We start from the raw sequence: 24471 nt of genomic DNA on the forward strand, positions 1-24471 counted from the left end.
ACCTCAAGTGGTTCTAAGCCTTTATTAGTTTCTTTATTCTGTTGATTTATTAACTATTTTAACATAACTATTGACTTCCATAGCAGAAAAAAAAACAAATACTGTGGAAAGAAAATGATTACAGGTTTCTATAAGTCTTTGAAATATCTCATTTTATGTAAAACAGAAGAAAGCAAAAGGATGACCAAATGACCAAATGAGTTTTGGGTGAACTATCCCTTTAATAGATTGCAATTAAGTCTGGAATTCTTTTGTCTATATATCACTATAAATGCAATTTTCTTCTAGATTCCAGTCAACTGCAATGAACACGAAGTTCCACTATCAATGCTAATACTAAGCAAAATCACTAGGAGAAAGTGATAGAAACACACATACGCTCTCTCTCATAAAAGTCCCTCCTGTATGGAAGTGGTAATTGACTTCTCAGAGAGAGCTTGTGGGCGGATTCAATCCAGACTATAGCCACATCTTCATACTGCTTCACCAGAACCAGGCTGCATGGGACAGAATTCTTAATGAGGGCCCCCGACACCCTGCGGGAGCCCGATCTCTCTTTCTCTCTCTCTCACGCACACCAGGTCCTGTTTCTACACTGACCTGCACTAAACACTCCGACAAAAGCGCTTGGATGTGCTATTGCTCTCTTGCGCTGGGACCCCCCGCACGCTGAACCACCGGCTCTTTAGCTGGGATTCTACAGCACGCACACACATTGTCAAAAAAACACAGAAATATATATATATATAAATAAATCAAACACCTGGAGAGCAGGGCAGCACAAAGCTTGAAAACAGAGAGATGACTGAGGCTAGACAAAGGGGAAGAGAGGGAAACGCATGAGGGATTGCGTGGGACTGTATTTGTTAAGTTTTTTTTTTCTTCAAAGCATTGCTCATTTTAATAAAGGAGATCCCCCAGTCTCTCTAAGTGCCGCAGATAAAAGAAATCATTTAGTGGTTTAAAAGACTATTAATGTGAAGAGCCACACTTGTCTTTTTCTCTCTCTCTCTCTCTCTCCGATCCTCTGAGGAAATGTCATTGAGCCTGTTGCATCACAATAGCATGGGTGGAAAACTCTTGCATGATGGAATCTGAGACGTGTCATATTAATTCTCACATATTTACATTGTAATCTGAGGGGTTTAGACTGAAGCTATGTTATAAAGGAAATATTACTATTCATGTACAGTATGTGATTACATGGTAAGGGATGAATTGTTGGAGAGTCTAGGTAATGGCATGTTTTAGAAGATGTTTGAGATCCATGAGCAATCTACTATTGCGTTCCAGTCATGCTCACATCTTGGAAACTAGGGAACAACTCCTTCATTTATAAAATAACAAACGGAATGTGAGATTGTCATGGTATTTACACTACCTGAGAAAAGCCTGGTCACCTATCCAAGTTTTAGGAACAGCAAATAACCTGATTTCTAGTTGATCATTTGGTATTAAAAAGTGGCTTATATGAACGGCAATATCCTCTAAAATATGCTTATTTTACCAAACTAAAAAGTGATAATGTCTTGATTTTTATTTATTTAATTATGACAGTAAGGTCTGACTTTGCTTAGACAAAAGTCTTGTCACTTAACAGAAATAATGTACAGTATAAAATATAAAGTCATGGTGCAGTGGAAAAAAGTATTAATACTGTGCATGACTCCAATGAGCTTGGATGACTGCATCCATACATCTCTGCAATGACTAAAAATAACTTGTTAATAAAGTCATCTGGAATGGCAAAAAAAAAAAAAATGTATCTGGACTCCCAGAGTTCATCAAGATACATTAGATTCATCTTATATGCCTCCTCCTTCATCTTACCCCAGACATGCTCAATAATCTTCATGTCTGGTGACTGGGCTGGCCAATCCTGGAGCACCTTGACCTTATTTGCTTTCAGGAACTTTAATGTGGAGTCTGAAGTATGAGGAGCGCTATCCTGCTGAAGAATTTACCCTCTCCTGTGGTTTGTAATGTAATGGGCAGCACAAATGTCTTGATACCTCCACTTTGCAGATGACGCGCACACCCTCTACTGAATGTAACCCCAAACCATGATTTTTCCTTCACCAAACTTGACTGATTTCTATGAAATCCTTGGGAAAACAGAAGATTCATCAGAAAAAATTACCCTCTGCCACTTTTCGAAATGATCAACTAGAAGTCAAGTTATTACTTGAATGAATTACAAGATGCATCTTGTAAATTATGCCGAATCGAGGGTTGTCATATAAGTTACAGTTAATTGTTTTGCTCCAATCTTAGGAGTTGGCATACCAAACTTGAGTGCCATTTTTGTGGTCATTCTCAATCAGGCAGATGACAAATTCCAAGTTTAAAGTTGTGAAATGTTTAGTTTTTTTACAGTTTAAAATGCATCTTAACTATGGAAGGTCCTCCAATTACGAATAAATAATGGACTGTTAATTCAGGTGAAGCCATATTGACCATTATGCAATTTTTTTTTTTTTTATTAAACTCAGAGTTGGGGTCCATCTTAACTACAAAAATTCAAAATCTCAAATCTCTACAAAACTTTGGTAGTAATTTAAAGCTAAATGCTTCATATTTGCTTTATAAATACAAATGCATAGCAATTAAAATAGAAATCTTGATTGGTGCCCAGTGGTGCTGGCCAATAGTCAACTTGGTGTGTAAAGGTCTTTATTAAATGTTTTATATTTAGATTTATTTTCAAATGTAAGTTATTTGTGTAATGCGGACAAAGATACTTTTAGCTATTACTCTGGCAATGTCTAATGGTCACAATAATGTCAAGATCATACTAAATGTAAGCAAATAAACTTACCATTTTACTATAATAGATGCAGCTTGCAAAACCTTTTAAGAGAAACAGGCACAAACCAATCTCACATCTTCTTTTTATCATTGTCTCTCTTTATCACTATAATAATCACATTACGGCTGCACGGTGACACAGTAGGTAGCACAATCACCTCACCACAAGAAGATCGCTAGTTCAAGCCTCAGCTGGGTCAGTTGGAGTTTCTGTGTGGAGTTTGCATGTTCTACCTGTGTTTGCGTTGGTTTCCTCTGGGTGCTCCCAGACACGATCCAAAGACATGCGGTACAGGTGAATTGTGTAGGCTAAAATGTCTGTAGTTTATGTGTGTGGAAGAAAGTGTATGAGTGTTTCCCAGTGATGGGTTGCAGCTGAAAGGGCTTCCGCTGCATAAAAAACATATGCTGGATAAGTTAGCGGTTAATTCTGCTGTGGTGACCCCCTGATTAATAAATGGACTAAGCCAAAAAACTAAATGAATGAATGAATGAATAAATAATCAAATTACTAGATAAACTGGCTTAAGAAAAAAGCATCAAGCATCAAGCAAGTTCAAATAAAAACAAAAGTCAGTACTGGTTTAGAAAAGCATGAGGGCAAGGAGTTTATTTTTATTTTTGTCTAAGGTATTCCTTCAAATATGCAAAGGAGAACTGTGCATTGCAATGTCTACTTTTGCATTTGCATACTTACAATTTTAAGTATATTTTTGAGTTAAAAACCGCAGCTGAAGGCTTCTCTTCATTGCAGCACACTCACACACACACACACACACACACACAATCCTGGACTCTGTGTGTGTGTGTGTCTCAGAGAGTCCACCCATCACCCCTTTGGTGTGGGCGATGGAGTGTGACGGCTCGTTAAAGAAAAACAAAGCCCCTCACCTTCCTTTATCACTAATATGCACCTGGAGAGCTGCCGTGCTTTATGATAAACTCTCACAGCCAAACACACACTCACACAAACACAAGCGTGTTTACACACCTACCCAGAATGCACTGGGAGCGCAGCCTTGTTCCAGGGGCCACTGTAAACAACTAAAGTCAATCTGTTTGTGCTAGTTTACTGCCACAGCTCAACTCCTCTGCTCACAAACAGTTTTCTGCCAGCCATGTCAGTGACTTATGGACGTGATATGAGTTTTCTTCCATTTCTTTCTTTAGACGAGTAAATCAAGATGGACAGGGGGAGAAAGGGATCGTGGGAAACCTATTATTGTGAAATCAAACTAAAATTTGAATGTTTAGCTGGTAAAATACAGATTGGGTGCTGGCAATAAACAGCATAATTTATGACTATGGACAAAAATTAAAACTCGCCAAATGTAAGGAAAATCTGTACTGATATGCACATGAAACAGTTGTTTTAAGATGAAAAACAGTTAAAAGAATTCATTTTGTATCCAAAAGAGCAAGTTATTTATTTTCACTTTTTTATAAAATGAAGAGTGACTGTTGGTTTTAGGTAATGTGTGTTTTGATTTTTTTCTGTTTCAGTTTCCTTTATTTTTGTCATTCAAAACATCACAATAAAATTGTAATGCAGAACGAAATTCTGTTGCAACAGACCCAACAAGAACATAGAAAACATCACTATACAAACACTATAAAATCTTAACATAATAAAAAAGCTTTTATAATTAAAAATATAGTTATATAAAAGATAGTATAGAGTGTGTTTTCTTCAATTATTTCAAAATTAAGTAATGCAACCTTCATTATCTAACTTGTAATATGTGAGCATATTTATTGTACAAAACCTGCCAGTGAACTATCAGAGCAAAAAAAAAAAAAAAAAAAAAAAAAAAAAATATATATATATATATATATATATATATATATATATATATATATATATATATATATATATATATATTTATATATATATAAATGCCATCAGAAATTTTCTTTTAAAATTAGCATTTACCCAGGCTCCTAAGTGCATTTTTAATAATTCCACTCTTTATGGAAAAGAATAGGTTATTTTCATAGCCTTTAACGTGAAATAATTGAACATGAACACAGGAGACTGAGAAAAATGCTCATTTTAGAAGACAATTTCAGATGGCACTTGAGGTTATTGCATCTGAACTCTTCATATACACCGTGTAACTTTATATCAACAATGGCATTATTACGGTAAAATCTTTTGGATTCTTGAGGAGGTATGTTTGTTTTTATTGTAACATGAGTGAAATAAGTGGATATCATATTGTTAGCTCATGCATTAACTACAACAATTCTGGTATTATCAAAATAGTTAAATACCACACACACACACCTCTATAATAAATGTAATCAATAGGCATATAATAAAATCCACAAAACTCCGGGTTGGAACCAATCTTACCTATAAAATTCTAAATCCCAAATCTTTACAAACATTTTGTAGTAATTCAATGCTAAATGCTATACATTTATACACACATACAAATGTATAACACTTTATATAGAAATCTTTATTGGTGTTCAGTGGTGCTGGCCAATAGTCTACTTTGTGTGTCATTGTCTTTATTAAATGTTTTTTTTTTAGATTTATTTTAAAATGTAAGTTATTTACATGATGATGACAAAATACAATTTCAGATATTACTCTGGTAATGTCACATGGTCACGATAATGTCAAGATCATACTAAACGCAAGCAAAAAAAAAAAAAAAAACATTCTATTTTACAACAATAGACAACCCAGGGTCATTCTTATTACATACCACTATATACATTTCAGGAGAGTGCGAAATAGGTCTCAGGAGCTACGTTTTTTTTTTTTTTTTTTTGAACTACAACAATTCAGGTATTATCAAAATTGTAAAATACCACACGCACACACCTCTATAATAAATAAAAATAGTTATAGCAACAAAAAAATGCAATTGGACATATGGGAAAAAAAGTAAATTTGTAAATACTTAACACTGTAAATACATTTTTATATGTGTGACAATTCACTGGCAAGTAAACTTTTATAAATCCCAATGGCATGCCCAGCAAAATGTTGGTTTTAGATCCTATTTACCATTACAATATCACAGTATTAAGACACATTTATTACGCGGCTTTATGGAATACTTATTTCTAATTGGTTAGTCACAACATTCCAAGGCAGGCCTATGTTATGCATTAACATCCATATTTATGTTTGTCTGTCATAACAAACTTTTTGACTGTTTGGTGGCATCTCTGGACTGAATTATAGGTAAGTTTTTGTTTGCTAACATAGGCTCACCTGGGTACTTCAAATCTTTTTTATCATCAGTGAATGCATTAACAATTATATATATATATATATATATATATATATATATATATATATATATATATATATATATATATATATATATATATATATATATATATTTTTTTTTTTTTTTTTTTTTTTTGGCGGAATCTCGGGACTGAATTATACGCAAGTTAGTGTATGCTCCATTTAGCCTTTTTTGTTTCTGTCAGCTCTGCCTTTAAATAAAGAATTAATAAACGAATACAGCTCAGAACAATGTTTCATCATGCTGTGCTGCCAATTAACCTGTCAGGATTTATTCTGTGTTAACAACCGCCTGGATGTACTTTATCCCTTACATATGCCTTAGATGCATTCAAATTATAGGTTAATTTAAATCTCATTGTCATTTCAACGTACAATATATTAAAATGAATGGCATTACTTATAAATAACTTGAAACTTCAATAACTTTTTTATAAGTAACATAAAAAATATGTGGTCGTGACTATATCTCACGACTCATTATATAATCAACAAACAAAGTTACCCATGCACCAATGCCAACCCTGATCTCACATTGCCACGCCTCCATAAAGAGCTTCCACAGATCCAGTTCTGTCTTTTCACTTAAAACTAATAGTGTTCCCTCCCCCTTCATCCACTCCTATCCCATAGCCCCCCCCCCCCCCCCCCCCTCCTTCCCCAGGTTTGATAACAAATATTCCCTCACCTAAATTAGAAATGTGAAGTAATTATACCGGTGGCCCTCCTACGGGTTATTCATAGGAGTCGACGGTCGTAAGAGAGCTTTCTTTATATAAATAGGTTACTTCAGAGGGTGACTTTAATTATGTTGGTTTCAAACAGAACATGAGTGCGGTATTCCAGCGGGATTAAGCGTCTCTGGCTCTTTGTTAACTGAGCACAAATGTATGCCAGCAAGGAGCATCTGCACAAGATCTCCGCTAAATTTATTCAGCCACCGCACATCTCCACCGGTGAATAATTCCACTAATAATAAAGATTGCCAGAAACAAGAGGGAGAAAAGGAAATCTACATTCAAGAGAAAAAAAAAGAAAGAAAGTGTGTGTAGTTTTCAAGGACGACTTAAAAAACAAAAAACAAGTTTAATCTGTTTTGCATGGGAAATAGGTATTCTTCTGTTTTGCTGTCTTCTGTTTTGCTCTGTGTGTGTATGTGTGTGTGTGTGTGCGCGTGTGTGTGTGTGTAATTAGAAAACTATTTAAATATATATATCAAATATATATATATATATATATATATATATATATATATATATATACACACACATACACACAAATATTTGACACATACATACATATATATATATATATATATATATATATATATATATATATATATATATATATATATATATATATATATATATACACACACATACATACATACATACATACATACATACATATATATATATATATATACATACATATATATATGATCCTTCGCCCCGCCCCTTTTGCAGCAGGAACCTGGTTGCGAAAAATAAACACGGACCTGTTTACACTAATACGTCTTCATTTTAAAATGGCATTTTAGAATGAAAATGATCCATGTACACACTGGCGTTTCATCTAGCATTTCTGAAAAGCCCTCCGACGCACATCATGTGACCTCACACACTCTGTCATGCGCTGCAGTGTATGTGGATGTCTAAGCTCCAGCAGTCAGTGGGTGCTTTGAGCACAAAACACTAGACAGCAATGCACGTCGGACAGTTTATCAAGGATGTACCGATGGATCGCGTCTAACTATAGTTATTAGACGTGACATTTAATTAATCTTGTCTCCATCTAAAACGCTTCAGTATTTTGAATCTATTATGTAACATGTCACAGCGTCAGTACACTGCTTCAATCTTTTGCTTTCACGCTTGTACTTTTTTAGTGAAAACCTCAGATACTGTTGGTTGTTGGTTGGTCATGTGGTTCGGCCATAGCCAAACATAGTCGTGAACATTTTTAATGGTAATCAATATCATGAATTCCACAAAATAGAAAGCTGCACAACAAGGTTATTATAGTTAACGAAAATGAACGAAAAAACGAAACCTAAAACTGAAAATCATTTTCGTTAACTGAAGTAAAAATAAAAACAAAAGTTTTTTTTTAAAAAGCAAGAACTAACGGAAACTTTATTGTGCACATGCAAAACTAACTGAAACTTGTCCTTTGTTTTCAACTTTGTAAATGTATAACCATAATCCTACTGTATGCCTTTCAGAAGTATTTACTTCGAGCTGCCAGATGTTTGAACTGTACAGTATCTCAAAGTCTGATGTTATTGGCCAGATCAGGCCGGTTCTTCTCCAGTCGGTCTTGCTGTTGCTGCCGCAACAAAAACAGCAAGTGGAAATGACAGCAGCATGGTAACAGCATTTAATAGAGAGATTTCAAATTATCAATTCAACACATTTGTGCCCAATAATGGGTTTTATTTCTGTAGTAGTGATCACGATCACAAACGAATCAATCTTTTAAACCAGATTTTCTAAGTGATCCGTATGAACTATAGTTCACCATATCAAACTGAATCATTTGAGACAATTCGTGTCTTTAGTAAGCACTCCTATCCACAAACTAACTTTTTAACATGCCTGATATCCCCTGACTAGAAATAAACTAACATATACCGAGTTATTCAGTTATTAGAACAATAAATACAGATAACAGATTTCAGAAGCAATGAATCGATAATATAGTGGCATGCATGATTCAGCGTGATTGTAAGAAACCATTCAGATCATGGTGGTTTTAAACGACTGAAATTATGATTGCTGACAACATATTTTTGATATGTTGAGTCCAAACATGGGAAGATTGTCACAAATGATCCAGTTCAACTTTCCATCACTATACAGTATTTTGTCTGATGATTTTGAATCTTGCACCTAATACATATCCTTATTTAGGAAAAAAACTAATAGGAATAATAGTTACTTATAGTAGTAAAAAACTAGTAAATGTATCTCTAAAACTAATTAAAACTAACTAAATTTGAAAACAAAGGCATAACAAAACTAAAACTAAAACTAATGAAAACTCCAAAACTATTATTACCTTGCTCCACAATATGTTTTGTATTGATACTAATAAGATATGTTAATTGTGCATCCAATTAGCCTTAGCCGTGGATTTATTAGATTTCTGTAAGCTCACGTGACACTAAACCCAGGTGCAATGATAATTAGACTTCAGTTTTGAATAACAGAAATACAATTGTATTTTTGGTTAAAAAAGCTTTGTTTGCTGAGCAGAAGAGACTTTCTAAGGAGCTAAACACATCCCAAAAAATTCCAAAACCAATCTTCTGAATGGTTTATAGAATATTGAGGTTAACAATTTACTCAATTACTGTATAATTTTACTTTAACAATATGGTAAAAATATAACTAAATTAGCCCTTGACAGTGTTTATTCATATTTCTATTTACCTATACGAAGATCAATGGTTGCACTTTGTTTTACAGCACTTATAGGCCCAGTTTCACAAACATGGCTTAGATTAAGTCAGGACTATAGGCCTTAGTTAAATAAGGTTATTTAAGACACATTTATGAAAATGGCCTTAGAAAAATATTACTGGTGTGCACCTGGAGACAAAAAAATGACACTGACATATTTTAAGACATCTCACCGCAAGTTATTCTGAGTTGAGACAGCTCAAACATGAATTTAATCCTGACTAGCCTTAAACCTTGTTTGTGAAACCGGGGGATAATGTCCTTTACCTAAGTGTTCACAAGGATTAAGTTTAGGTTCAAAAGTAAGTTTAGGGATAGTACAGTACCTAGGTAGTCCTCAGTTTATGCACATGCTAACAGGACTAAATAATTTGCTTTTATAAGAATGATCTGAAAGTCTGATTAGTAGTAACCGTTTTCTAAGAGCAACAAAAGCATCTACATTTCTCAGGCAACAATATCCCAATATCAGCGAGGAAGAGCTTCAGCCCGGCTCTAATGTTTCACAATCATACACAAACAATATCCGTCTGTTTGACTGCGGCAGAATTTATAGCCACCCCATTGATTGCTTTTGCCGGACATGATGGCTGTAAATTGCAGGCCGTTTGGTAAATGCGGGCAGTTAGAAGTGTACAAGTAATTATTTCACGGCTGCTGATTGAAACATAATTCCAATATGGCCTTCTGAAAATGACAGCATTCCCGAAGTCCTCCGTTTTAATTTGGAGGTGATACTAATTAGGGGGAGCATTATAGGACTTTTTATGTGATCTCTCCGACGGAGCCCCAAATAATTAAAATGTCAGAGGAAATAAATATGCATAAACAGCTCGTAATTTCAGAAATATCGTCCCACGTCGTTCGTGGCTAGTGGGAAAAGAAGCACTCGCATGTTATTTATGCTTTTTTCAGGGAAGTTTATGTAGCATTTCACAGAAGTTAACAATCTAAAGCAGTTCAAATAAACTGAACGGCTAACCATGAAGAGTCAACCTCATTACTGAAGCCAAATAATTAAGAGTATAATCAGTAGATCAGTTAAAAACCTGCCATAATTATCATAATTTATAATGACTATAAATTATTTTAAAGAATAGGAAAAAAGGGAAAATATCTGAAAAGTATCAAGACCTACAGTATAGGAAATCACTGATGCATAAACTAAATAAATACTTCAATTTGTAGGGTATATATGATGTACAGCTTCACAGAAAAATGCTAGATTTAATGATTAACTGTTAGTTAATTATTCATTTAGGTGACTATGTTAGGTTATTATGTTGCTTTGAATGGAAAGGAACAAGATATTATGTGTGCATTACATAGTTTATACCATACAATTTTTATATATATATATATATATATATATATATATATATATATATATATATATATATATATATATATATATATATATATATATATATATATATATATATATTTATATATTTTTTTTTTTACATATTTATTTTTTACAGGTTTTGGAAGTGGGTGTGGCAAAATGGCTCAACAGCGCCCCCAATGCACTTTTGACAAAGTAGCACACCGAGTTATGTTTCACACTCAGGTATGCAAACTGGCACACACATCAAATAGCCAGTACCTACAAAAAAGTCTCTTGGAGCAAAATCTCAAACCCAACAGGAAGTCGATTATTTTAACTTCCTCTGACAAAAAAGGGTAGTTTTTGCCATTTCCTGGCTTTGTATTTTGACGAACTCCTCCTAGGGATTTTATCAGATTAACACCAACATTGGGTTTTGTCATCTAAAGGTCTTGCCGATGATAAATGGTGAAGATCTAGAGTTTTCGTTGAAAGGCGTGTCCGTGGCCCCACAAAATTTGTTTCGCCACGAAACAACTCATGCATTGTCTAATCTGCATCAAAATTCAAGTTTGAATTTTGTTCAGTCCTGAACTGAACCCATTTACATGCCAATATCCAGTTACAGTTACAGCACCACCTGTTGGCAACAGGAAATGACATGTTTTACACTGTAACAAACTCCTCCCACAAAATTTATCAGATCAAATTCATGTTATGTCATTCCAATACAAAGGCCTTTGTGCTGTTAAATTGAGAAGATCTAGAGTTTCCGCAGAAGGGCGTGTCCATAACAGACTGACAAAGTTCAGTGGATCGCCATGGAGGAGAAAGTGCTTATAAAGCAGGTCGCACACCAGAAGCGACGCTCGGCGGCGCGCCGCGCAGCGCCATGTATTTTAGAATTCTAATCATAGGTTTCTATTAGGATACACACACCGGCGCCGCAAGTCGGCGGCTGTCGGTGGCGCCCGGCGACGGCTCAGGACACAGTTAATTTTTCAGCCGCGCCACAGAGCGCCATCTGATTAGTTTCATGTTAAATATCATTCGAATGTGCGCGTCTGGTGTGCGATACTTTAATCTGTCATGTACGCGCCGTGTCGCGGCGCCGAGCGGCGCTTCTGGTGTGCGACCTGCTTAACTCAGCCAAACAATGTACAATCTGCCTGAAAATTCACTTGCTCGATAAGATTCCCCTCCTAAAGACATCTACATGCCAATATTGAGTCACAATCATAGCGCCACCTGCTGAAAGAAGGACGTTTGGCAAAAATCAGTGATTTTCTTTATCAGTTCAATTATTATTGTCCACTGATTACATGATTACTACAAAATCATTGATTATAAATAATTAAATAATACATAATTATGTCAATAATTACACAATTATTTAATTATTTAGGTGTTTATAGATATAATAGAGAATAAAAAAACAAGTTTAAATATGAAAAAAATGTTTCATAATAATATTTATATTTGTGTATATAGTTACTTAATTATGTTAATTTATCAAGAAAAAGGCATTTTTATATATTTATAACAAAATTACATTTCAATGAATCAATCAGTATTTATTTTCTGAAATATATATTTAAAATTATTTATTTAAAGTATAGTTAATTATAAGAAACTGATCCTTTAATATGAAAAGTATGAATATTATTAATAGGTATGATTAATATACTGTATAAACCTACATGTAATATACTATACAAAGAACAAGAAGCAAGTCTTAATATGAAGAGTAAATACATGAAACATAATTGGATTTTTGTTCCATACAATATATAAAATTGTTTATTAACTAATAAAGATTCACACAAAGACCAATAAAAGAGCAGATTATTTCATATGAGTAGTAAGATACATAACATTTGAATATGTTAAATGCAAAAAAAAAAGTATATATAAAAGCCCCAATGTTAAGCTACACTAAAGGCACACATGGGACAGCTTAATCAAGGCAAGTCACAGAAGCTATTGATGAATGATTTCAATTAAAAGCCTGTGTGCTCATATGCCATAAATACACTATTGTAATCAGAGCCCGTACAAAAGATAGACACATCTTTAATCTCAGACAATCCCACCGTGAGACGTGGAGAACAGGCACCGCACACAATACTGTGCTGATATGAAACCCACCCCTGAAAAAAAAAGACAAAACAACAACAAAAGTGCAGCTCTGATACATGATTTTATAGGCACTGTCTTTTTATTATGAGAGCTAGTCCGTCTGGCTAGGACCTGTAAAAGGCCTTTGGGGTTCTGTGTTAATTGTTTCATGTAAACCACATTTTGTACTACAAGCAACGCAGGCTGACATGCCGGTGCTCGGGTCAAGCCTGCACACAGATATGAACGATTGCAATAAAATATTAATGGGATATGCAAAGTAGCCAGGGAAATCAGCCTTCAGTTTGGCTGAGGGAGTGAGACAGGTCCAAATAAAAGGCAGTGGAGATAAGAGTGATGTTACGTACATGAAAAAGCGGAATAATGACTCAACGACTGGGTTGTGTGTCCATCCTGTTCTCGCAAACAACATGAAATGTAGACAACCTTTTAAAAAGCAGAAGGAAAATGTGATTTGGTATACAAAAGACAGAAGGAGAGATGAGTTCTGACCTTGTCAACCGATGTCCAGCTTGTATCCGGTTACCAGCACTGCCACTCTCAGCTCTTTGCCAGAACAGGAGCAGAAAGAGAAGGAGAAAGAGAGAGACTAAACATTTGTGCAATATAGTTTAACATCATTTGAGAAAATCATAAATGAGTGTTTTTGATAACAAACAGTAAGAACAAGACAACGAATCCAGTTTTTAGAAATGCAGGGTTTGTTATCATTGCTTTCATATGATTAAAAATAAAACAACATTTATTGACTCTAGCCATACTGTAGTGTAACTATCAAGTTAAAAGCACACAATAAAATATATTAAGAATAAATTAAGAATATATATATATATATATATATATATATATATATATATATATATATATATATATATCCACACACAAACACACACACACACACTCGACCGGTCAAAACTTTGTGCTCAGTGTTTTTTTTTTTTTTTCCATGTTTTTTTCTTTTTTAAAGAAAATTATTCTGGTCATCAAGGTGGCTTTTTATAAATGCAAAAAAAAATAAAAATTGAAATTGCTAAATATTAATAAAAACTCTAAATAACTACTTTCTTATTGTATGTAGTTTCAAATTAAATTATTACTCCAGTCATTGTTGCTTTTATTACCATTAATAATAATAATAATAATAATAATAATAATAATAATAATAATAATAATAATAATAATAATAATAATAATAATAATAATAGAGTGATTTTTTAAGGATCATGTGACCAAGGACTGGGGTAATGAAGCTGAAAATTCATCTTTAAACTCACTGGAATAAATGATTAAATTCAATTATAACTACTTTTGAACAGTTATTTTATAGTGCAATAACATTTCACAATTTAACAATTATATTTTTGATTAAATAAATGCGGCCTTAGTGAGCAGGAGAGGCTTATTTTAATACATGTTCAAAACGTACTGACCCCAAACTTTTGACCAGTAGTGCATGTGTGTGAGTATATATATATATATATATATATATATATATATATATATATATATATATATATATATATATATATATATATATATATATATATATTTTTTTTTTTTTTTTTTTTTTTACAAATAAATAATCAAATTAGCATAATTTTATTGATACCATGCATCTTTCTTAACAAATTAACATCCAAATCAAGGTGCTGGTGACTTTAAATGTTCACAAATTGAGATTATAACATTCTTAAAAGTGCAAATTCAGCATTATATCCATGACATGTACATCAGATAGATTAAAAGTCTCTCTATTCTTAGTGGTGCAGTTATCTTCCTCCCATTCAGCCTCCGTCCTCTTAGTTCAGAGGGAAACTCTATGCATATATAGGCACGGGGCCCAACGTCACTTTCATCTTCAGGCACAGGACTGGAGACGGGCATATCTGCTGTTGCCAGGAGCAACATTTGGTTCACTTAGAGAGCCCGGTGCCTCCTGCTTTCTCTCCATTTCAGATAAAGCCACTCAGCTAGATTTCCCCTCAGAGATATGGGCAGCCACAACTTGGCCTTCAGAGGAGCAATGCATCAGCCAACAATAAGCAGCTACAGATATGACCAAACAACAGACCTCATGATTTAGACACAATGGAAAATTGCATGAGACTAAGATGCATCAGAATTCAAGTTAAAGCACAGTGTGCAAAATGTGCATGTAGAAACGGTGTTTAGATGTGGGTCATTTTATTTTAAACACTTAAAACAAGTATTTATGACATTTCTTAAACTTCAGTATTATGCTTAAATGCCACTAATGCTTTTATTGTTCAAAATAATCTTACTCATTGTTTAAGACTTAATCAAAACACCTTGTTTTGAGTTTTACACTAATATACAGTTAAGGTCAGAACTGTATTTTTTTCTTCTCTTTTTTAAATATTTCCCAAATTATGTTTAACAGAGCAAAGATATTTTTACAGTATGTCTGATAATATTTTTTTCTTCTGGAGAAAGTCTTATTTCTTTTATTTTGGCTAGAATAAAATCAGTTTTTATTTTTTAAACACCATTTTAGGGACAACATTTTTGTCCCCTATGATATTGTTTTTTCAATAGTCTACAGAACAAACCATCATTATACAATAACTTGCCTAATTACCCTAACCTGCCTAGTTACCTAATTAAACTAGTTAAGCCTTTAAATGTCACTTTAAGCTGCATAGAAGTGTCTTAAAAAATATCAAGTCAAATATTATTTACTGTCATCATGGCAAAGATAAAATAAATCAGTTATTAGAAAAGAGTTATTAAAACTATTATGTTTAGAAATGTTTTGAAAAAAAATCTGCCCTCTGTTAAACAGAAAGCAGGGGAAAAATAAACGGGGGATAATAATTCAGGGGGCTAATAATTCTGACTTCAACTGTATATTAAATCACACTGAACTGAGCTAAACTGAACTGAACTGAACTTAAACACTAAAACCTGAACCACACTGTTCCAGTTACTATGACCATTTATGTGAAGCTGCTTTGACACAATCTACATTGTAAAAGCGCTATACAAATAAAGCTGAATTGAATTGAATTGAATATTGGAAAGTTTTAAATCTATAAATGTAAATTAATGTAAACCCCTTTTTAGCATTTTTAAACAAAAAGTTTTAGCCTAAAAAGTGATGTTTAAACCCTTAAAATTTGTGCTTATTGCTTTGTATTTAATAGGCCTATTCATTTTTATGTTTATATAACCATCTCATTTCCCATTGTTTCTCTCATGCGTTCGTTATACTGTATATTTAATTCATAATTCCCTTGTTTTTTTTTTAAATTAACTGTAGTTTCTAGAGACTGTATTGTATTTGTATTGTAAATCTTTGTTGTTATAAATACAAAATTTAAATAAATAAATGATGATGATGCCATGTGATCGGTCATCATGACTGCCATAACTTTAAGCCCCGAAGTGTCCGGCTCGACAGCTCTGTTTTCAACTCCGCCCCCACCTGCACTTGGATAATCTCATTGATCACCGGCTGCAGCCATGGTTCAAGTCGTATGCACTTAAAACCTCACTAATCATGTGGCTCACCTAATAAATTAGCCCAGTGACTAAATGAATCAGAGTGTGATTTGACTTACTCACTGAATCAGTCTAATGACTCACTGAATCAGTCAGAGTAGTTTTACTTACACTCTAAATCACTGTAATGGCTTACTGATCATCTGCCTGTTGACTCAGTTAATGAATCGGTCCAGTGACTCAATGAATCAGTCAGAGAAGGATTTGACTTACTCACTGAATCAGCCCAAAGACTCACAGACCCAAGCAGAGCAGTTCTTTTCTTACTGAATTAGTCTGACTGAATCTATTAAAGTAGCTTATGACTTACTGAATCAGTCAAAGTGGCTCTTGATTTACTCACTGAATCAGCCTAATTGTTTACTGAATCATTTACTCATTTTATCTGACATGACCTACTGAATCTGACTAAAGCTTGACTTATTCACTTAATTATATTTCATCACTGATCTTTATGTTTCAATGTTATTGTTTGTACTATTAAAACAAATCACCCAGATTGAAATTGTATGGGCGCCCATTTAAAAAAAAAAGAAGAACTAAACTGGCATAGCAGTCCCTCTTCAACAGTTGACTTAAATTCTTCTGACTGTGTTCAAGTCTGACTCAATGTAGGGCAGCTAAGAAGTGCTCCCTGTGATACTGAGTGTAAAATTATACCTAAGTGTTCAGAGTGAGGGCTTTTTTCTCTCTTTCTGCTAACATGATATGTTAAGCATGCTAGAGTGAGGAGAGATAAAGCACTTCCTTGTTCATTTTCATGCGCTGCCTTAAGTAGATCTCTGGGGAAGCTTCGGGCCTCAGAGGAGGCAGCAGGTATGAGATTCTCTGCTTCACACACATCCAAATGTGCCTCAGTTCTTTACATCTCACATAACATGCTTATCCCGTCTCAACAAAAGACAAATATATAGCACTGGGAACACAGAGTGAAGCTTTTTCAAGAATACTCCCTGTCATTACCATCAACAGTTGTGGAAGTTTAGGTAGGAAAACAGAAAGAATTTTTTTTTAATTGTTATCACATATTTTATATTCTACTTTTTCTTAATAATATTGGTGTTTTATTTAAATTCTGGGGTCTGAGATGATTTTGGCAGCCCTAAGATGTTTTGACATGCCCTGACATTTGTGCTTTTTTCAGTTACTTTTTACATAGTATTGGCCAAACACACAAACAGTGCTACAATAATATGCGAAAAAATAATGATGTACATGCTTGCGTTTTTTTAGAAAATAGTATTATGCATGGTTAGTAGGTTTTGGAGAAAAAATAAGCGTAATAAGGGCTTGTAGGCTTTAATATTTACATCACAATTACGTGAAAATTATTCTGTTCTCTCACTCAAAGAAAACATTACAATGATTTACATTTTGCAAAGTCTATTTTGAGTCAGCTCAGCTTTGTGCATGGGATTGACAATGGTAATGAATAATTCACACCTGAAGAGACACAAGACACTACCCCACTGGCTAATGTTCACCCATCAAGGGTACTGTCCAGCTGCAAAAGCAAGCCCAAACTAAATGCTTGTTGTATTACTTGCTGTATTATGACAACGTAACCACTATGGTTAAACAATGTATGTGCACTTATAAAGCATGCACAAAATATATATTTAAAATGGTATGAAAAGTGTTTGCAAAAATGTTGTAATAAAAAAATTCTTGCACATTAATCCAGCATTTAATAATAATTTCTGAATCACTCTGAGACACTGAAGTAGCGAAGCCTACTATATTCAATGCTGCTACCTTAAAGAGATAGTTCACCAAAAAAAAAAAAAAAAAAAACTTTTATTATGATTCATCCACATGTGAGTTCAACTCCCCAAGACCTTTGGTGTCTTCAGAACACAAATGAAGATGTTTTAGATTAAATTTGAGAGCTCTCTGATCCTCCATAAACAGCAATGGTCTTGCTCAAAGTCTGGTGCATACCAAAAAACATCCTCAAAACAGACCATATGCCTTCAGTGGTTCAATTAGAATTTGATCAAGCAACAAAAATACATTTGTGTGCACAAAAACAAACATAAGAACTTTATTCAACATTTTTTTTTCAGTGCCAGTATTATTTGTTTTTAAGTGCAAAATTCTCAATGCTTCATCATCTTCCGATTAAACCACTGAAGACACATGGACCATTCACACAGTTTTTTTGTACTTTGAACAGGTCTGGACCATTGCTGTCAATAGAGGATGAAGGAGCTCTCAGATTTTATCCTAAATATCTTATTCTGTGTTCTGAAGATGATCAAAGGCTTCTGGGGGTTGAAACGACATGAGGGTGAGTAATTATTTATAAAACTGTACAAAAATTTTACTAAACTTAATCAGTCTAATGGTTCACTGACTCAGTCCAAGCAGTCCTCTACTTACTCACTGAATAAATCTAAAGACTCACTTAATTGAAGTGGCTCTTGACTTAATTACTTGCTAAATGAACCATCCTGGAGATTCAGTGAATCAGAGTGAGGTTTGACTTACTGAATCAGCCAAATGACTCATTGACTTAAGCATAGCTTACCGAGTCAGCCAAATGACTAAATCAGTCAAAGTAGCTTAGGACTTACTGAATCAATCCTGCCTTAATGATTTTTAACTTGATCACTAAATCCAATCAGTTAGATTAGTTTTTCATTGTCTCACTGAATCAGCCTACTAACTCACTTAAATTGGCTCTTGACTTACTTAATGAATCAACCATGTGACTCAAAATAAATCAGTCAGAGTTGAGTTGCGGGTGAGTAAGTATTGATAAAATTGTGCTAAAATGTTACTAAACTAAATCAGTCTAATGATTCACTAACTAATGAGTCTGATGAGCCCAAGCAGTCTATTATTTATTCACTGAATTAACCCAATTACTCACTTAATTGAAGTGGCTCTTGACTTACTAAATGAATCAGCCCAAATTTCAGTAAATCAGACTGTGGTTTGACTTACTGAATCAGACTGACCCAACCATAGCTTACTTTCTAAATCAACCAAATGACTAAATCAAGTAGCTTATGACTTAATCATAATCAATCCCGACTGAAACAATCGCGTCTCAAGTTTGTTCACTAAATCCTATCAGTTTAGTTCTTCCTTGATGCACTAAATCAGCTTTTTAACTCTCTCAAATTGGTTCTTGACTTAATTCATGAATCAACCTTGTGACTTTATTAAAATGAATCAGAGTAAATTTTGACTTGTGGGTGAGTAATTATTGACAAAATTGTACTAAATGTTTACTAAACTAACCCTTTTACAAGACTTTTGCAGAATTAAAATAGCTGTTCTTTCATGCTAAAACACAAATTACAGCTTTCATATAAGGCCCAGAAAACACTTATCTTTAAACAATATACAAAATGATATTAATATATTATGTTAAAAAATAATATTACTATAATTAAACACTAAACTTGTTCATGCAACATTTAAATAAAAAAAAAATTAAATTGATTCACTAAAGTTAGTTTATTTATTTTGAGAAACTAACTACTATTATTATATATTTTTTTAAGAAACATTTCATACGTGTCATAAATAAATAGATTTTAAAAAGCATCATGAGCTTTTCATATGACGTGTACTCTATTTTCCAAGATTTCAAAGCAATATGATAACTGTGTGAAGTAGAGACTGAAATTTAGGCAGGAACAGGTTAAACGTTAGCAAACACATGAACGTATTGAAAAAGCTCACAATAAGTAACCCCTCTAACATGTAACCCCTCTGTAATCATGAGGCAAAATCAATGACGTGTCCAAAACTATAATTGCTACTTCTAAACTGCTTCAATAGCAATATGCTGTTGACGAAACCTGCAGCACAGCAGAAAAGAACTCCTCCTGGCTGCTTTCTGCATCTTTTATGTAAAGGAAATATGTGTAATTCCCGTGTAGGGAGAGATTTGTGATGCAAATCCATGAATATGCAGTGCTTTTCCCAATAAGATGAACTGTCCTTCAGTGGAGTCGTGATGTTCGGCATCTCCCCACATCTTTAGTCTTATATCAGGTGCATCCCCACATCCCGGGCTAAATATGCCATTAGCGCTGATCAGTGGGTAAGATAATCCAGGTTATAAATATGAGGCTAGGTGAGAGTGCCTTTGGGCTAATGCTATATGAATAAGACATGGCCTATATTTTTGTCCTAGGCATAGACATGGTTTATGGGACATAGCCCACATTGTGAAATCCAATCAAAGGCACAGTCACAGAACCCTGCGTTCATAGGAGCTCCAACCCGCGCTGACTTACAGCCACAGCGTTATGGAGAGACTCCAGCAGCGCGCGGTGGAAAGAAAAAGAAAAATGACACCATATGCACAACAAAATAGCATTTTAAAAGACCACCCTCATGCCGCACAATGAAAACACTCAGCAGTTTGTCTAATATTGTAAATCTTTTTTAGTTAATCACTTGGGCTGTGCGATTTGGGAAAAAATATCGAATTGTGAATTTTTTGACAGATATTGCGATTTGATTTGCGATTTAATTTTGTCATCAGCTTCAGCTTAATAATCTGTAAATCGAGGCAACAATTATGCGACACTCTTAAAAATAATAATGTAATAAATAATAAATAATTATAATAATAATAATCATATATATAATAATTATAATAATCATAAATATAATAAAAATAATCTTAATAAATAATGTTTTTGTTATGTCTGTGACTTTAAAAGCAAAATATTCCCATATTACAATTGCTTCTGAAGCAGCAGACGCCATTATCCTACTTGTCAGCTATTTCCTGTTTGTTTTCTATTTTTTATTGTGGCTGTAGTTCGATTGGGCAATTCTGATTGGACAGAACAAAAGTGTGCTCACTCATGTGGCTAGTAAGACTGTCACACACAGACGCTAGTCAGCATGTGCTCTGGGTGGGGAAATTATATATATATATATATATATATATATATATATATATATATATATATATATATATATATATATATATTTCACATTGCAGCCTCGAAATTTCAAATTGCGATTACAATTCAATTTCGATTTATCACACAGCCCAATTAATTAGTTAATTCTTTTGATTTACTTTAATCAACTGTATACTCAAATCAATTAATCAATAAATCGTCTACAGTCACTATTAAATCTATACTGATGACTTTAATATTTACACCAATTTAAACTCCATAGAGATCAGTCAACAGAGCAAGGAAATTTTCATAGTATGTCTAATAGATTTTTTTTTTCTGGAGAAAGTTTTATTTGTTATTTGTTGTTATTTCGGCAAAAATAAAATAAGTTTTAAATTTTTTAAGAACCATTTTAAGGTCAAAATTATTAGCCCCTTTAGGCTATATTTTTTTGTTATTCTACAGAACAAACCATTGTTATACAGTAACTTGAACAATTACCTTATCCTGCCTAGTAAACCTAATTAACCTAGTTAAGCCTTTAAACTTTATGCTGTATAGAAGTGTCTTGAAAATATCTAGTAACATATTGTTTACTGTCATCATGGCAAAGATAAAATAAATCAGTAATTAGAAAATTAGTTTTCAAAACTATTATGTTTAGAAATTTGTTAGAAAAGTATTCTCTCTGTTAAACAGAAATTGGGGAAAAAAATAAACAGGGGGCTGATAATTCAGGGGGTTTAAATATTCTGACTTCAACTATATATATATATATATATATATATATATATATATATATATATATATATATATATATATATATATCCTTTTACACTTTTTTGTATTCGCTCAATGTTACCAAACATTCACGATCAATTAATTAGTGGAAAATCTACTCTCGTTTACCAATTTCATACTGCTTGTTCTGTGAGCGCGAGAACTGTCGAAACTCCCACAAATAGTCTCACGTGCTCTGCAGACCCTTAGATGCGCCTTTTTGCGACGTTTTAAAGCTGTCGTTATTTGTATGAGTACACGAGAGCGAGAGAACCATTAAATGATTAATACTTTTATTTAAACGACTCAGAAAAACTTTACTAACTACTCAGAGAAGATGAAATTACATCTATACTGCCTGGAAAATATTTGTGCACCATTAGAAGTGTTTACTCAACTTTTTTGCCTGATTTAAGAAAATATCTACACGTTTTTATTCTTGTTACATGTTTTATTCTTGTTATATAATGGTTATAATTTTTTGAAATATTTCACCTGTTTTTACTCCTCTTCTGTAATTTATTTCTCATTTGCTGTGTATTTTTGTATTTGTATTGGATGATGTTAATATATTACATATTTTTTTACATCATTTTAAATGCTTTGGCAATACTGTACGAAATGTAATGCCAATAAAGCAACCTGAACTTTAATAAGATAAAGAGAAGCAGATTTTGCCTTTCAGTGGGTGCACATGGCTCTGGAGCATAAAAATAGAAAAATAATGGATTTCACTAATTTTTCATATTTATTTGAGCAGTCTTTTTTTTTTTTTACTTAAACCCATAAAAAACAGTTTATAATAATTTCTTAATAAATATATATACTTTTTTAAATATATTTGTAAAGTTTGACTTACTGAATCTGAACATATGAAAGGTGTGTTTCAATCACGAGTATATGTCAAACCTGTGGGAAGCACTATATGTGTGTGTGTATATATATATACATATATATAATTAAAAAAAGTAGTTCAACCAGAAATGAATATCTGACTACTTTCTTCCATAGAAGTAAATCCAATCCACACTGACTAACAGCCATGGTGCTACGACGAGACTCCAGCAGCGCATGGGGGAAAGAAAGAAAGAAAAATGACACCATATGCACAACGAAATAGCATTTTAAAAGACCACCCTCACGCTGCACAACAAAGACTAACACTCTGCAATTAGTCTAATTAATGTAAAACAATGGGCCGCATGGCCACTTATCAAATTGATTGTTCTCCCTATCGAAGGGGGAGTGCAGTAGGCCTGGCCTTGTAAAGGGCGACTAATTTCGGGAGATGATTGGAGTTGTCACGTTGCTGCAGGCCAATTACCTCCTGACTCCGGTCACGGACGGCAGACGAGATAATTAGCATGCGTTTAAGAGGCGCACTTACCGCCCATATTCTAATTAGCTGCGTGTTGCCATAATATGGAAAGCGAGGGTGGACATCTCCAAACTTTAGAGATTCAGAAGGGGATTGAGGGACAACAGTCCATCCCCTCTGATCGTAATGAGTTTTTCTTTTTTTTTTTTTCCAAGCAGCTTAAAGGAGCCACTTTTCTCAGAGTCCTATAAACTGTCTTCCTCTCATCTGTATCCGCTGCAAATCCATCATTAATCCTTTCAATTAATTTATTCTAGCGGGCTTCTCCGAAGCTATAGCCTCCAAGATTTAACATAATACAGAAACCATGAATCAAAATAAAGTGAAGGGAAATTCTTCTCGTCATATCAACACCTTACAAAAAGTAATGGGAAGCATGTATAAAAATATAAAAAAATAAATAAAGTGAGGGTGGCATTTGCCAGTGTGTCCTGTGGGATGTGAGGAACTCTTGTTTCTTGCGCGTCTAACCCTTGAGAAAAGATTCGCCTGCTGCCTTTATCCTCCACATTCTCTTAATGGCCATTTTGCACTTTTAATTAATTCCATTTGACACCATTGAGACTCCTCATATACATGTTAATTGCAATAGAAGAGATGGAGGGGGGAGGAGGGGTGCGCTGTAGTTTTTGGTATACCACATCGCTCTCTTTTTCTCATCTTATTCTATAAATTTTTTTAAATAGGAACCATACTGACTGCAGAAGAACTCTAAATGTCATTTGCTGATACTGCTGTGTCATCCAATTCTCCATTTAGGATCTGTTATTCATCAGGATAACTTGCTGTCCGTCAAACTGACAAAAGGCTTGTCCTGATGAGAGACAAGAGCTCCGAGCTCAATTAAACACCTTTTACGTTGTCGGTAAACACAGTTTAGAGAGCAAATGACAAGTGAAGAT

The 24471-nt window shown here is 33.8% G+C and overlaps 1 protein-coding gene across 24 annotated transcripts in view; it reads right to left on the reverse strand.

Annotated features, from left to right (window-relative positions):
• Nucleotides 1-24471, reverse strand: part of esrrga (estrogen-related receptor gamma a) — a 255344-nt gene that overhangs the window by 122622 nt on the left and 108251 nt on the right. For all 24 annotated transcript variants that reach the window (XM_073927129.1, XM_068214375.2, XM_073927116.1 and 21 more), the window contains one exon: nt 13502-13555. The gene's annotated coding sequence lies outside the window, so the exon portion shown is untranslated. The remainder of the gene's footprint in view (nt 1-13501; nt 13556-24471) is intronic.

Source organism: Danio rerio, chromosome 17, assembly GCF_049306965.1.
Source record: "Danio rerio strain Tuebingen ecotype United States chromosome 17, GRCz12tu, whole genome shotgun sequence".
Classification (NCBI taxonomy): Eukaryota; Metazoa; Chordata; class Actinopteri; order Cypriniformes; family Danionidae; genus Danio; species Danio rerio.